The 17,500-nt window shown below is 44.4% G+C and overlaps 1 pseudogene; it reads left to right on the forward strand.

Annotated features, from left to right (window-relative positions):
• LOC108413959 overlaps positions 1-13,943 on the forward strand; it is a 35,834-nt pseudogene extending 21,891 nt beyond the window's left edge.
• The last annotated feature ends 3,557 nt before the right edge of the window (positions 13,944-17,500 follow it).

Consider the following 17,500-nt stretch of genomic DNA (forward strand, 5'->3'; position numbering starts at 1 on the left):
TTGTGTCTTCGGCTTTAAAAAGAACTCACTATGGTGGTGTTTCCTGGCTAAACTCTCACTGGACCAACAGTGGTGGAAACCAAGCTGGATCAGTTTTGAACAGCCCTGATAGAAACTCTAAAACTTCAAGATGTCCTTCAAGATGTCAAATCAAGATGTTCCTGTTTGGCTGTTACAGATGTTACGTCCTCGTTTCACACAGTTACACGTTTCAGCTGACATTTCTCCTCAGATTGAGCTATTTTTAAAACTACTCTCAGTGTAGTTACTCCTGCTGTAGAAGAGGTGTTTAAACATCTGACTGAGGTCTCCTCACTGACGCCTGTGCTATTAAAGAGAAGAAGAAAAGCTGAGGATGAAGGAGAGGAGAAGCTGGAGGAAAAGGAAGATGAAGAGCTTTTCATGGCTGTAGCTGTGGGCATCAGCACCTCCTGATCTCCAAAATAAAAGCAGTAGAAGTTTCCAACCCATCAAAGCTGGGAGATATGCAGAGAGAAAGATCATAACTGTGTAATCAATGGTGTTTGAACAGCATGTCAGAGTGACAGTAATAACTCCAGGCCTGTAAGGGTCACTGACACACTGACGACCACACTGATGGCCAGATAACCTGCTGTGATATGGGGCGTCAGTCCGAGATCAGATGGTCGGCTCTGAGGGTGGATGTGTGTTTGATTGTGAATCTCCTTTCAGGGCTTTTTCACTTGCAGGCTTGGTTTGTTCTGAGCAGCTGATTGTGTCTCTCAGGCTGAGGTTGTTGTAGATGCTGAAGTTTCTCCTCTGATCTCTCTGTTCACTGAAGTCCAGATATTGCTGCTGTTTCCTCTGACGTGAGAGTCGAGGTCACTGAGAGAGGAACACTGACCCCTCAGCCAAGGTTAATGATCATCATGTACAAACAGTACATTCTCTCTCCGTCTCTCTCACAGACAGTCTGGGAGCTTCAAGGCTTTTCTGAGCAGCTTATCTATAAATAATCAGACTCAGAGCTGCAGCCTCAGCCTGAACCCTCATCCCAGATACCCAGCGGGCATTAGTTCCTCCTGCTGGACCCAGAGAAGAGAAGACGAGGTGAAGAGACAGAAGAGCTGGATGTGATCCCAAGTGACTCATGAGCTCAGCTCTGATTGATGTTCAGGATGGACAGTAGAGTCACTCCAGGGGGCGCTATGTGCTCTGATTGTGAGGAGAGCAGGTGGGTTTGATTGGTCCAACCTCAACTGTGTTGGAGTAATCTGACCACAACTCAACATTTCCAGCTTACATCAGAAGCAACCGCAACTGAGCACCTCCAACACCAACTCAGCACCTCCAACCCCAACTCAACACCTCTAACCCCAACTTAGCACGTCTAAACCCAATTCAGCACCTCCAACCCCAACTCAGCACCTCCAACCCCAACTCAGCACCTCCAACCCCAACTCAGCATCTCCAATCCCAACTCAGCACCTAAACTCAAGACCTTAATCCTGACTGAACTCCTCCACCCTCTTCTGCCCTCAGTCCTGCACTGCTGTCTGGTCTACAGGAGCTCAGGGACGGAGAGAGATTCTTCACTGACCTCACAGGAATGTGTTTAGTCTGATGAGAAGATGAGAAGAAATGAAGGGAGAAAAACAGAGAGAAATGAATGAACAGTGTTCAGGTAAAGCTTGACTGGCATTGTCATCTGTTCATTCACTGGATTATTGTGTTTCACTGCTCACTGCGTTTCCTCTGATTACTTCAGAGCGCAGAAGACCTCCAGAGTTTGGAGAGCAATAAATGATCACTTCATTAAACTCTGGAGTGTGCAGAGACATGCAGGTGGGAGGAAAGAGTTTCTCTCTCTGAGAACACTTTTATTATGAGTCTCATTCTGTCTGAGTATTTTAAACATCTAAATAAATTAATAAAATAACGAGAGAGAGAGAGAGAGAGAGAGAGAGAGGGAGGGACAGAGAGAGAGACAGAGAGAGAGAGAGACAGAGAGAGAGAGAGAGAGAGAGAGAGACAGAGAGAGAGAGGGAGAGACAGAGAGAGAGAGAGAGACAGAGAGAGAGAGGGAGAGAGAGAGAGAGAGACAGAGAGAGACAGAGAGAGAGAGAGAGAGAGGGAGAGAGAGAGAGAGAGAGACAGAGAGAGAGAGACAGAGAGAGAGAGAGAGAGAAAGAGAGAGAGAGAGAGAGAGACAGACAGAGAGAGAGAGAGACAGAGAGAGAGAGAGAGAAAGAGAGAGAGAGACAGAGAGAGAGAGAGAGAGAAAGAGAGAGAGAGAGAAAGAGAGAGAGAGACAGAGAGAGAGAGAGAGAGAGAGAGAGAGAGAGAGGGAGAGAGAGACAGAGAGAGAGAGAGAGAGAGAGACAGAGAGAGAGAGAGAGAGAGGGAGAGAGAGAGAGAGAGAGAGAGAGAGAGAGAGAGAGAGAGAGAGAGAGAGAGAGAGAGAGAGAGAGAGAGAGAGAGTATGATCAGACTGGTGGGCTATATGATCAGACTGGTGGGCTGTATGATCAGACTGGTGGCCTGTATGATCAGACTGGTGGGCTATATGATCAGACTGGTGGGCTGTATGATCAGACTGGTGGCCTGTATGATCAGACTGGTGGGCTATATGATCAGACTGCTGGCCTGTAAGATCAGACTGGTGGCCTGTAAGATCAGACTGGTGGGCTGTAAGATCAGACTGGTGGCCTGTATGATCAGACTGGTGGGCTGTAAGATCAGACTGCTTGCCTGTATGATCAGACTGGTGGGCTGTATGATCAGACTGGTGGTCTGAATGATCAGACTGGTCGGCTATATGATCAGACTGGTGAGTTGAATGATCAGACTGGTGGGCCATATGATCAGACTGGTGGGCTGTATGATCAGACTGGTGGGTTGAATGATCATATTGGTGGCCTGTATGATCAGACTGGTGGCCTGTAAGATCAGACTGGTGGGCTATATGATCAGACTGGTGGCCTGTATGATCAGACTGGTGGGTTGAATGATCAGACTGGTGGCCTGTATGATCAGACTGGTGGGTTGAATGATTAGACTGGTGGGTTGTATGATTAGACTGGTGGCTTGTATGATCAGACTGGTGGGTTGAATGATCAGACTGGTGGGGCATATGATCAGACTGGTGGGTTAAATGATCAGATTGGTGGGCTATATGATCAGACTGGTGGGCTATATGATCAGACTGGTGGGCTATATGATCAGATTGGTGGGCTGAATGATCAGACTGGTGTGCTATATTATCAGACTGGTGGGCTATATGATCAGACTGGTGGGCTGTATGATCAGACTGGTGGGCTATATGATCAGATTGGTGGGCTATATGATCAGATTGGTGGGCTGAATGATCAGACTGGTGGGCTATATGATCAGACTGGTGGGCTGTATAATCAGACTGGTGGGTTGAATGATCAGACTGGTGGGCTATATGATCAGATTGGTGGGCTATATGATCAGATTGGTGAGCTATATGATCAGACTGGTGGGCTGTATGATCAGACTGGTGGGCTATATGATCAGATTGGTGGGCTATATGATCAGACTGGTGGGCTATATGATCAGACTGGTGGGCTGTACGATCAGACTGGTGGGGGACTATGAGGAATGTCAGTGAGTTCCTCCATCTGCTCTTCAGTCTGTGCTGAAGGATCTTACAAGTGATTACATCATGTTCCTGGAGCAGGTGAAGACCTTCATCCACTCTGCCTGTGAGGAGTTGTAGAGGACAGTTCAGAAATCTGAGACCATTGATGACATTGATGAGGAATGGAGCTGAGATTTAGAGTGACCTCTAATGACATCTAACTGCAGTACATCACACAGCTATAAACACTGGCCTTCATAACAGTTTATCAGATACAGTGATTTGTGTGTTTTTCTGGTGGATCCATCAGACATTTATTGATGCTATGAAGCTCTATGAGCTGAGCTTCACCATCACTGCAGTCTAGAACATGACTGACCCAAACAGAGTGGTGTGCTTTAAAGGCCTCGGGTTACAGGGTCTCTAATCATCAGCAGGTAATCCACTGTGACTTAATGTTTACTAGCTCCTACAGCCACCCGCACTTTGAGGAATGATCTAATTAGTCTTCATTATTCACCACATCGTGGGTTAAAAGTGCTTACTAAGCAGAACATGAACACACTGAGCTTAGCTTGATGCTACATGCCAAGCCTCTGCTTCATCAGCACGCTCTTCACATACATGCCTCCACCTGACCGTAATGACAGTGTATCAGTGTAAACAGTGTAGTAGATTAGTCTGAGCGCCTGGAGGAGAAACGCTACAACACTATTAGCAGCACTAACAGATCTGGTCAAGCGTACAAACACAGCATCTCAGAGGACCAGGTGATTTACGGCGAAGTGTTGGTCAGAAAAACTGATTGGGATCTCATGAATAACAGATGATAAACACTAAAAACGGACCACTGGGACTGTGGTTGGTGCCTCATCAGCAGATTCTCAGCATACATCACTGCGCATGAAGAATGCTGCACAAAATGAGGCACAACCTCAGTCAGACTGGTCATATAGACTATGAAGGACTATGAAGGACACTATATACAGACTAATGACTATGAAGGACACTGAAGGACGACCGACTGCTGAGCCCTCCTGCTACCCACTTCAGACCAGCTGCCCATGCCCCAGCTGCCACCACCTGCCTTGGATGAGCTGCCCACCCTACACTGATGTTCTCATAGACTCCTAGTTATTCCTACTACCAATATTACTGCTATTAATATTAGTAGTGTAATAACTCTGTAGGTAGTCTGGCCAGAGGAGGACGGGTCCCCCCTGGTGAGCCTGGTTCCTCCCAAGGTTTCTTCCTCAGTTCTGAGGGAGGTTCTCCTTGCCACTGTTGCCCCTGGCTTGCTCACCGGGGGGTTTCTGTACATTCTTTCAGTCCTGTTAAAACTGTCTTTTCCGAAATTCTGTAAAGCTGCTTTTTTGTGACAACATCTGTTGTAAAAAGTGCTACAAATAAATTTGATTTGATTTGATTTAGACACTCACTGTATCCCAGTGAAAGACTGCTGATCCTGAAGATACTCCCCAGACACTGTATGGTGAAGGATTAGTCACCCACACAGCTCCTAGATCAGGACTTCATGAGTTTTGTGCTAAAATGCAAACTGCAAGCCTTTTTTAGCCTCTTTATCCAATATTGTCTAAGCTGAGGGCAGAAAGAGCAGCAGCGTGAAGCTGGACCAGCACTGCTTTACAGGTATTACCGATGTACAACATTATCATTCATGTGTGCATTTTATTTGATCTGATTCCACTGGAGCTGTAATTTGTTTTTATGCTGCGGTCACTGAAGTACGACCTCATCTGCTGCTCCCAATTTACCTTTCACTTTCTTTAGACAGTCCATGTTAATCGGATACATGTTCTGGGTGAATCCACTCACACTGACAGAACTGGACCCAGTGATGAGACCTTCATTACCTGATCTTCACATTCATTTATCATCTGTCTGATATGCTGACAGGGGTACCGTAAAGGTGATAACATGGAGAGAGAGAGACTCATTCTTACCTGACTGATGAATAGTGGACGAATAGCGTCGGTCAGTGTTTGGGTCTATCGTCATTTATAGACCTCCACAGCGCTTCAAATAGAACCTAAAGGGGCCTAGACTCCATCCCTGAGGAACACCACACAAATAAAGTGATTGGAACCTCGTCTGTTCGCACACTAATGCGTCCTCTTTCTCAGGTGTCCTCCACGTTCAGCATTCAGAGAAGACGGACAGCACGCAGGCGTTTGTGGGGGAGCTGTGAGGAGGAAGCAGCAGGAAACGTCCAGAAATGTCCAGCAGTGTTAATGAAAACATCCCTCTGATGGCTGCTGTGTTTGATAAAGTGGGCTCTCTATCAAACTCCACGTTCAGGTCTTTCCAAATAAAGCCGGCGGTGGTTCTCAGTGGTCGAGGTTTGGTGGACTGACTGATGTTCTCTCGCTGTCAGAGCGGTCATCAGCGACTCTGTCAGAAGGATGAAGGATCCGTCCAGTCTGAAGACTGATGATGGAGCTCACAGTGTCATTAATACGAAAGAGGACACTTCGGTTCAGTGATGACCTATATGACAATAAACAGCTGTGAAAAACCGCCGGACAGAGCTGAGTGAAGTGGTCATTTGGGCTGTTGCCACTTATTGTTATATAAACAGCCTTTATAGTGTTTATAATGAGCTTCTGTTTCTGTTGGATAGTTAAGAGTCACTCGATTTTGCTCCACTGATCTGTGACGGAGTGCAGTGATGTTACACTGGATGGAGGTTTCATACTGAGGGTCAGACTGACTCTTTCTGAACTGGACAGAAGTGGACGCTGTGTTATACAGTCATCCAGTTTTGGAATCAAAGAGTTTTAAATCAGTATGCGTAGTCAGAGTCTGCGGTAAAGTCTACTGTATTTTTCTCTGCTGTTAATGACGCTTCGTCCTCCCTCCTTTATCTCCTCTCAGAGGAGCACAAACAGTAGGGAAGGTAAAGAATAAAACATTGATGGATGCAGTTTATGAGGGACGCTCCATAATAAATGTGTCTCACAGAGATAAAATGTGCATTTCTTTCCTCAGAGTGATATTAAATACATCTTTACATCTTAACATTCTCACCGAGGAGCTGTATTTCAGCTGCTGAAATGACAGAGAGGTAACAGAATACAGAAAACTCCATCATACCAGACGACATATTTATTTATTAGTGTAAGGCCGGGTCATATTCTACAGAAAACATATTCCATCAGGTCTGAACATCCACAGAATACAAAGAACATTCACGGTGTTGGTATTACTACTGATGGGTCAGTGATCTACAGTTCAAAAAGCAGAATTTAATTGGGCAGAGTATAGACCCTTGAGGCACACCACTGCAGCTGATTCAGCAGGGGGATTCAGGTGCTCAGGAGCCTAAGATCTGCGTGATGTTTCAGTTTCATTCGTCTTTCTGAGGTTCAGGAATATAACTGCAATTGCAAGACAATCACATTCTGTTTATTAGTGAACAGATGTAGACATATCCAAAGTTGCTGGTGAGCCCAAACATTTCATACAGATATAAGCCCCAAAATATTGGTGTTTGTTTCTACTTTGTGTTTGTTTCTGCTGTAGAGATCATTTGGTTTGGATCAGTGGTCTCACACCTGATTGAGTGGAAATTGATTGAAGACCTCAACACCTGGTAGTCGTGATCTCCACCCCATTAAAGGTACGAGGCTGCCTGTCTCAGTAATGTGATGAAGGTTATGGAGTATGTCTGATTTAGAGAGGAGCTCATAAAGTCCTGAGTGTGCTGGTCATTCTGCCTCAGTGAGAGCTGAAATAATGCTGTGTAATCAGAGTGAGATGCTCTGCTGTTTCTGATAATAACTACACAGAGGAGAGGAGGACTGAGGCTTTCTCAGCGTTTATGGACATGTTAGTAATTTATATGTAGATGAAGGTCGTCTGGACGTCTGTGTTAAACAGAAGTGATTGAGTGTTTCTCATTTCATCCTTCAGTGAGAGAGAGAGATTAACACAGACTAAAACAGACCTCCAGCGTAAATAGAGACAGATTAACTGAACCAGTCCGTTCTACAGTTCACTGTACGAGCTCTTTTAGAGTCTGTGTTATTCTGAATGAAGAGTGTAGTACAGCGAGACTCTAAAATCATCAGCAAAGCCGTTTCAGCTCCATAACAGAATCAATCTGTAGAAAATCAGAATGAAATGTTTCCATGGGTGAGAAACGTCGGAGAGAACATGGAAAGCCTCGTAGACGGGCTGAGGACGGCCTGGTTTCTCTCAGTGTTAGACCTCAGTAAGGCCTACAGGCTGGTCACCCTCACTCCATCCACCTCAGGAGGCCTCTGTCAGTATCAGGTTCGTCTCTTTGGGCTTCATGGAGCGTCATCACCTCTCAACACCTGGTAGATGTGATCTGCACCCTTTTAAAGGCATGAGACTGCCTCTCTTGATAATGTGGTAAAGTGCAGTCTGAGATGTTTTATAAAGTCTTGAAGGGACTAATCTCTGAAAATGACCCCTGAGAGTGACAGAACCAGGACCATCACACTGGACAGGAGCTCCTCCAGCCTGAAGAAGGAAAAAAGCAGTCATTAAAAACTTATTATAGTCTATTATGGATGGGTTGTTCCTACTTGTTCCTCAGCAGCTCCTCCTCCCCTCAGACACGACCAGAAAAGGTCAGCCAGAATAAACTGAGATGGACAGAAGAAGCTGCTGAGAACTTCTTTGATCAACAATCCAAACTCTGACTGACCCTTTATTGAGCAGATGGACCCTGGGGCTGGTCTGGGATCAGTTCTCACCCAGGACTCCCACAGAGAAGAGCACTGATCTTTCTATAAACACTTCTGGAAACAGTCCATGATAAAGTGTCCTGGGTTCAGATCTCCAGGCCATCAAGCCTCCATGAGGACAGAGATGATGCTCTGTAATCAGCACTTGTTACATTTCTCATGTGGTGATAACAGTAAACATCTCAGCCCCATATCTCACCTTCACCATCCTAAAGCTCTACTCGGACTGGATGCAGTTCACAGAGGAGCTGCTGGTGAAGACCCACTCAGAGACACGGTGGACCATCAGAGGAGGCGTGTTGGCTTCACTTCTCTGTGATGATGAAGGAGGATCAACCAAACCGGAGCATGATCCACCACAGTTTGATCAGCTCATCCCTCCACCCCCCCCCCACTGGATGTTGGAAATTAGCTATTAGCAGCATTTTGGGCTGATCGATTTTCATCCAGTCAGAATTTCTTTCTCCTCAGGGCGTCCAGATCAATGAAGCCGCTGAATGAGCTACAAAGCATGTGTTTGTGTGCAGCTGAAGGACAAAGTGCTCTAATCGGCCTCCAGCAGCTGGATAATGGATCTGTCCAGCTAGCAGCTTTAAAGCTATGACGTCTGTTCAAAAGTGACCAAACAAATTAAATAAAAATCAAATTTCTCCCAGATGAATGGAGAAACAGGAGGCCTCCTGTTCATCTGTCACTCCTCTGAGCGGTGGATGGCTGGAGGTCTGGATTCGGTCAGTTTAAAGCCTCATAGCAAAGAGCCACTAATGCGCTAATCACTAATCAATCCATATACATCAACAGTCACTGTAGGTATACATATACATATAGATGGTTTTGACACAGATGCAGTCTGTTTAGGTGTTTCAGTCCTATTTTTAACTGTCAGCAAGACACTGTGTATTAAGAGGAAGTGACATATCTAAACTTAATCTCATCCAAAACGATACCCATGTGGAAGTGATTCATCAACAGAATGCCTTCCAGAAGCAGCTTGAGAACCAGGGTACATGATCAGAAATGATGCCCGAAAAGAACCCATGAACTTTCATCACATGTTGTAGCAAGAACGTGTGGTTTCTTTACGTGAGGGCAGCTTCAGCAAGGCAATGAATTTGAGGGCCTTTGAGAAGTGGTCTACCACTACTGTGATCACCGTGTTGCCCTGGGACTCTGTGATAAAGTCTATGGAAATCCCTGCCCATGGGTGCAAATGTAAAGGTAGTGGCGGAGCAAGTCTGTCAGAAGACCTTGTTTATGAAACATCGAAAGTCAGCTGGAGCATTCATCAACCCAAACGGCATTAGGAGGTACTCATAATGGCAAGATGGTGTGATGAATGCTGTCTTCCACTTATCTCTCTTGTAAACTCAATTTAGATAATAGGCACTGCACTCAATTCCAATGTGCTACAGTGCTTCAGAGGCCGAGGTCATCAGAGGCAGTGGGTAATGATCCTTGACCATGATTTTATTAAGTCCCCTGTAGTCTATGCAGAGTCAAAGGCCACCACTGGGGAAGACGGAGGGCGAATGAGGCCCACGGCTAGTCTCTTCTTAATGTAATCCTCCATGGCCATCTTCTCAGGCCCCAAGAGAGAGAACAGCCTTCCTCTCCCTTTGGTTCTACTACCATACAACCTGTGCCGAGGTAATGCCTGGACCTTGCCTTTACTGAAAACCTTCGCCAAATCATGGTACTCAGCAGGGTTCAGATCAGGACATGTGGTAGGAGACTTAGCCAGGATTTGGCTTGTTGCAAGTAACCTTGCATTGAGCACTCCAGCCACGCACTGACAGAGTCAGCCAGTCAAGACACGGATTATGTCATTGCAGCCAGAGAAACCCCAGAACTGGCTGCAATTCTGGCACCTGGATAAGCATGAAATAAATTATTTCATGGTGCTGCCCTACTAGAAGTTTGATTAGGCAGATTTGCTGGGTAACCTGTCCAAACTCCAAGGTATCCTCAGGCTCCAGCTGGTGTATAAATACAGGAGGTTTGGGAGCTGGCACCAGTGTGTCAGGAAGCTGCCTGACCAGAATGCCGGGTCTCCTGCCGTCTTTCCAACATCAGCGGCATTTCCTCTGCTGGTCAGCCTAGATGAATGGGGCCTCTTTGGTGCCTCTTCATTCAGGCAATCAAAGTCCAGTTTTCAGTGACTTGATCATTGATCTGATTTCCACAAGTGTTTGTCTGTCATAAATGAAAGTGCTAACTTTTAGTGCAGAAGTAGCTACAAATCAAATCAAAATTAACAAAAAAACAAACAGGAACGAAGGAAGCTATCTAAAATATGTGCTATGGTAAATGAGCATTAGGCTGTTTATTCAATGTTTCCAGTTACACCTTAAATTGTGTAGCAGTTACATTCTGTAGAATTTAAGGAATGGGATTTGACTAAGAATTTACTAAGAAGCTGCCTTCAGCTTTATCTACAGTAAGACATTTCAAAATCTTCTAGCTGATCAAGAATCAATTCTACGCAACAATCACGTTGGACAGAATTACCCTCAGCCTGGAGTCACAGTGTCACTCAGTGGATACTATTGCTAGGTCTAGTTTTGCTCCGGTACTGCCAAAGTTTAGATGAATCACTTCCTGGCTGACTGATCTTTGCTTTTTAAACAGGATTGGTGGTTGTTGTATTTTTTTATATGCTAGAATCAGTGCATTGAGACAATAAAAATGAAATGTCTAAAGCACTTTGCTTTTCAATATTCTACTTTTTGAACATTTTGCAGTTATTCTCCTGAAATGCAAATGTACACATTTTGCTTTTGAATGATGTCTGAATGTACACACGTATAGGAAAAGAAATTGGTAACTACACGGTTGAATTAGCACTTTGAAATGTGCCTTTGCATTTGAATAAAATCCAGAGTATGTTGTCATAGATTTCTGAATGATTTTATGGACACTGTAAGTCATACAGTAATGGCTCATTGACTCCTCTTTCTCCTCTAGCTCTCCTTAAAAGTTTTAAACTGGAGTGTTGCAGCTCGAACGGCAAAACCAGAGAACATTTATCAGTCCAGACGTCTGTGCTTTGTCACAATGAATAACAAGCAATGTCCTTATAGACCAGCAGATCAATGTAAACTCATATAGTGTGTGTAGACAACATTCAAGTTTAGTTATTACTCTTTGAGCCCTGCGATGGACTGGTGACCTGTCCAGGGTGTATCCTACCTTCTGCCCAATGACTGCTGGGATAACCTCTAGCACCCCCCAGAACCCAGAAGGATAAGTGGCTTAGAAAACGTGTGTGTGTGTGTGTGTGTGTGTGTGTATTACTCATTGAGTTAGGGCAGGTCTGACTAATCAAACTTCAGACACTAAACCGTCTAAACTGATGGACTACACTGACTGTGAGGAGTGAAGGTGTGTAACGAGATGTTCTCCTCAAGTCCTCCTTTAAATGGAGCTCCATCTGTGCTCTCTGAATGTGCTCTAACAGCGCTGTGCTCAGACAGCAGTGGAGGACACTGAGAGGATCTGGACTGAACTGATCTGCTCCATGGAGAAAAAGCGCTCCGAGCTAACAGAGCTCATCAGAGCTCAGGAGAAGGCTGAACTGAGTGCAGCTGAAGAACTCCTGGAGAAACTGGGGCAGGAGATCGCGGATCTAAAGAGGAGAAACACTGAGCTCGAGCAGCTTTCACTCACAGAGGATCACATCCAGGTAACAATCACTGATCTACTGAGGAACCTGCTCATCATCATGTTCATCAAACTCCTCTCAGCAGAAGTTCATGAAGACAGTCATAAACAGAGCTCTCTCTAATCACTCACTCATCTTCAGTCTGATTTGGTCTGAGCTGCTTCATTCCTCTTTTTCTCCATTCTGTTCTTCCTCTGTGTAGAGTCTCCAGTCCCTGAGCGTCTCTTCTGGATCTGAGGACTCCTCCAGCATCTCTGTCCATCACCATCTCTCATTTGATGGAGTGAGGAGGTCTCTCTCTGATCTGAAAGAGAGACTAGAGGAGTTCTGCAGAGAGGAGTTCAGGAAAATCCCTCCACAGGGTAAGAGGAGCTTCCTGCTGGCTCTTCTATTCTATTCCATTCTATTCTATTGATGAGGTCCTGTGTGTTCTTGTGTCTCCACAGCTGCAGCAGCTCCTTCATTCCTCTCTGGTTCTGAGAGCAGAGAAGATTTTCTACAGTGTAAGTTGAGCCTTTAGGCAGCGACTGAAATTCTCACTGTAGAGACATTTAAAGCTGGAAACAAACAAAACAACAAACAACGTTTTTCTTCAAATAAGAACTTTCTGGCCTCTTTTCCACTGTTGAGCCAAATGGTTCTCAGGGCTGTATCGTGCCATTCCACATTTCTGTTTCTATCTATTGTGCAGGTAAGACTTAATGAGAAAATCCTGAAAACAACACAAATGAGTGGCAAACTCCTTACACACTAATAGCTACATACACGGCACCTACCACAGCAGCCTGTCACTCCATCACCAGTTTCTCAGTGTGCTCTCAGATTCTTCTAAACAGGTGGTTAATTTGAGCTTCAGTTGGTCAAATTAAGCCTGTACTGTGGGACTTGTATCTCCGGCTAATTTTAGCAGCATTAGTGTCGACCAGCAGGGTCCGGCTGGAAGCACCACAGAGTTGTTCTAATTGTATTGCTCTGTCACTTCAACACCAATTCAATCCTCTAGGCAGCTGGATTTACCCATTGATTAGCTGAAATACCACAATACAATCCCAGCAAATGTAGAACCAATCAGGTACTAGCTATGTCATTACGTCATCCCAACAAATGATTCCGTGACCCTAAGCATGTCTTGTTGGTGCAGTGTAGTGGGTGACGCTTCTGCCTTCTACGCTGTAGATGCTGTAGACTGGGGTCCAATCACTGCCTGAGCACCCTACACTATACCAAGAGTCCTTGGGCAAGACTTTGTCCACTTGTGTAAAAATGTTCAAATTGTAAGCCTCTCTGGATAAGAGCATCTGCCAAATGCCAAATATATAAATAAATATCTTGTCAAGCCGTGTCTTTGTGGAAAAGCCACTGGAGTGGTTACAGAACCATTCGACCCTGCGGTGGAAAAGAGGCCTCTGTGAAGACAAACATCAACATTAATTTCTTTATTTTATTGTGGTTTTATTTAGATTTCTGTCAGCTGACTCTGGATCCTAACACAGCGCATCGCCGCCTCATCCTGTCTGAGAAGAACAGAGCTCTGGTTCTGAGCAATGAAGACCAGGATTACCCTGATCATCCAGAGAGATTTGACTATTTCGGTCAGGTGTTGAGCGCGGAGAGTCTGAGTGGACGCTGTTACTGGGAGGTTGAGTACAGCGGAGTTGCGGCCATGGCGGTCTCATATAAAGACATTCGCAGGAAAGGAGACTTTAGTGATGGTGAGTTTGGCTACAACGATGTGTCCTGGAGGCTGTTTTGTTCTAGTGGCGCCACTGTCTGGCACTACTGCTATAGAACAGAGTTCCCACAAGCTCCATTAGCCAGAATAGGAGTTTATGTGGATCACAGAGCAGGAATTCTGTCCTTCTACAGCGTCTCTGACACAATGACCCTCCTACACACAATCCACTCCACATTCACTCAGCCTCTCTACGCTGGGTTCTACATTAGTGTTCTTTCATCTCTGAGGTTGTGTGATAAAAATTGATGGTGGTGATCGTGGCTGATGGTCTGTGAGGCCTGTTTGAGTTTCTGCTCTTATCATCTTTTTCCTCACCTCATTATATCTGATCAGAGTCTTTTAATAGTGATTATCCAATTATAATCTGAGGTTCATTACACTGTAAAGATCTGTTCACACCGAGTCTTTAATATAACAATCACCGGACCGACTGCAAATATGCAGAGATTAAATAAAATATGTGGAGGATCAGAGCTGAAAGGCTGGAGAATCACAGCGAGAACTTTAGCACAACTGTTTACAGCTATTTATTTATTTATTTATCTGGCCAGTCCGGCTCTGTTTATGGGCTTTTTCTAGAACAGGCTCTTCAGCTCCGTTCAGCTGCAGTGCTTAAAGAAAAATTATAAATCTATCTTCTCTACTACAGGAGGAATCCAGATCTCCTGACTTTCCATCTTCCTCCTGAGTTCTCAGAGTGACATCAGACTTTGTGTGAAGGTTCCACTACATTATAAATCTGATCTTTACTTGGTGAGCTATCGCCTACACGGTGGACCGACAAGGTAGGAGTGTCTAATAGAGTGGACAGTGATACATGAATTATACTAGAGTTCCTCAAGAGAGGCAATACATGACACTGAAGATCAAAACAACATTTATGTTGCCACGTTGCAACTCAAGACTGAGCCCAGAGCAGTGTGTGGGCACCCCTTATGTAATGTGTCCACAACTGTTACCACTCAGCCCTAATTACCCCGTCCTGGCTCGGCAGCGCCTCCGAGTGTCCTAGCAGGCTGGACATTACATTTATTCATAAATGTATGTGTTATTGATCGTCTCTCAGTAATAACACTCTGATCTTGATGGATGAAGGTTCTGCAGATTGATAGAATATATAGTATAATCATCACAGCTAGCACAGCAGTGAACTTTTACCAAATAATAAATTTTAGCTATGACGTCCGGTCATTTCAAAATAATTATATATATAATAAATTATAAAAGGGTTTTTATCATTTTAAGATGATTACATAATAATAATAATAATAATAATAATAATAATAATAATAGTAATAATAATTGTAACACATTACTCAAAAAATTCACATGATATTTCTGACTAAAGGTCCTGAGATGGAGCCTTGAGGGTCCCACCCCAGTGACTAGAGGGGCAGCGACCCAGAGACAGTCTAGTACCTTCTCTCTGCAGGTGCTAGCTCACAGTGAACAGCTAGCACCAAGAGAAAGAAACCTGCGAATCGCAGAATTCAACAGCTGAGACTTTAAACAGCCAATAGATGGACAAGTCCAACTAGGAAAACTTTTCTTTCTTTCTTTCTTTCTTTCTTTCTTTCTTTCTTTCTTTCTTTCTTTCTTTCTTTCTTTCTTTCTTTCTTTCTTTCGTCTCTTCGCAGCGGTGATCTTCGTATTACTATGAAAACACATAGCAAGCTTGCATACAGCCTCTGAGCTGCAGTCACTAAAAAGAATAGGTCAGAATAGCATAGAATAGGGTTGAAGTTTATTGTCCAGCCAAGACAAGAAGACTGCTTTGTTTTCTTTTCTCCACAACAGCAAAGCTCATCCTGCTAACAGCTACCAAGCAGCATGAAGAGAAAGGGAGCCAGTAAGCTGCCATAAAGAGCTGGTGAGAACAAAAGATAAAGAAGCACACAGAGCAGAGCGTTATTGTCCAGCCAAGACAGAGAAATTGATTTCTTTTTTCTTCCATATCTGACAATAACAGCTACAGCTGAGACTAAACAGGGCTAGTAAGCTAACATAAAGCCTCTGAGCTGCAGCCTGAAATCAGCAGCTGTTAGCTTTCAGCTCGCCCGCTGTCGTAGAGCGGAGGTTTTACTTTCTGATTGCAGGATAAATTCTCTCCTGCTCTTGTTCTCCACGTCGATAATCCTTTCACCACTTTCCGACCTCCACGGCTGTCCGGCTCGTCCATTCACAGAGACGCTTTAACCCCCGAGCTGAAATGAGGCTGTACACAGTAAATTTGGGTCTCCTTCAGCATCAGCTTTCATTCTGTAAACCTCTTTATCACCTGCTGCTCTTTTAGACAGACGCTTAGATGCTTTTAGATGGACTCTGAGTGGTGAAAGTGTTTGGACTGTAACGCTCAGATAAACAGAAATATCGAGTAACGAACAATAAGAAACAGACAGTAACCCAAACCATGTGACTGCAAGAGTTCTGAGTAGAATCTCAGTCTTTGATGACAAAAAGCAGAAAGAAACTGAGGAGGTTTGTTAGAGCAGCTGGGAAAATTGGAGGCTTTCAAGAAAAGACACCAGAATGACTGATATAACAATAATGGGCTGCTGCTGTGGTCAGGCTAATGTACTTTAGTCCATGTTTATAGGTACAGTGAATCACACGGAGTCAGAAACCACAGGTCTTTAGATTCAAACGGTCAGTCAGTATAAACACGCATTCAGTCTAAAGGTGGCTCTGACCTTCAGACTGTAGATGGAGATCAACTCAGATTAAAGCCCTCTGATCTTCATGTCTTCTGCGCTGTGGGCTGGTTTCTGGATCTTCATCATGTCAGGACTAATTCTGCTCTCCAATGACGTGTCTAATTATCGCCGCAGCCGGTCAGTCGGTCAGCGTGTCAGTCAGTGTAGAGCTGCTGGACTTTGGCAGCTTGTCTGGTTGGGTTTCTCTCTCCAGCTGATGCTGCTGTCCACTCAGATTAGAGAAGAATAACAGAAATAAGCTGAATTAATTAGAGACTGACCATGAGCTGCTAGGAGGCCTCTGATATTTATTCATTCTAAGGGTTGTTACTTACATTTAAACACCCAAAGACTTAGAATGACTTATTATAATATGTTTCAGAAACAATTAGGAACATAAAGAGGTCATTTAATGACGATCATTATAGTAAAATGAGCGGTTTATATTAACTCCTTGTGATCTGGCTAGAGATTTGATCAGCATATTAGAAATATGATGCTAATGAGCTTCATTCTCTATGATATGTGAACTGAAATGAACCCAAATCCCAAACAGCTGGTAATAAACTGGTGAAGACAGAGTTAAAGAGGCTGTGAATATCCGAGAGATCCGCTTCCTCACTGTGAGTCCGGACGCTGGATAAGGATGAAAATCGTTTAAGGCTGTGAATAAAATCCTGCAGCTCCACACAAACACAGCCTGGCCTTTCCAGACTGAATGCTGACGCTGAGTTTCACTGTGGTGGGGAAATTTGGGCTCGTTGGGTTTGTTGCAGCTGGTGATTAATCTCTAGCCCTGAATGTAGAAACTCTGCTGACCCGTATTTACAGCTCCCCACTGGATGGAGTTGGTCACTCAGTGCTTTAATGTGTCGCTTATTAAACCCAGATCATTGTGTCTTTAAGGGAACCCAATAAAATATGTAGCTGAATCCTGAAAATGGGTTCAGCTCATCGCTGGTCTGTGAGGAGATCAGTGTAAAGTGTGAGCCAAAACACCCTGATGGAGCTCGGAGGGTGCAACGAAAAAATCATCAAATCAAATCAGATCAAATTTATTTGTAGCGCTTTTTACAATGGATGTTGTCACAAAGCAGCTTCACAGAATTC

The sequence above is a fragment of the Pygocentrus nattereri genome, chromosome 12 (genome assembly GCF_015220715.1).
Source record: "Pygocentrus nattereri isolate fPygNat1 chromosome 12, fPygNat1.pri, whole genome shotgun sequence".
NCBI classification, from domain to species: Eukaryota; Metazoa; Chordata; class Actinopteri; order Characiformes; family Serrasalmidae; genus Pygocentrus; species Pygocentrus nattereri.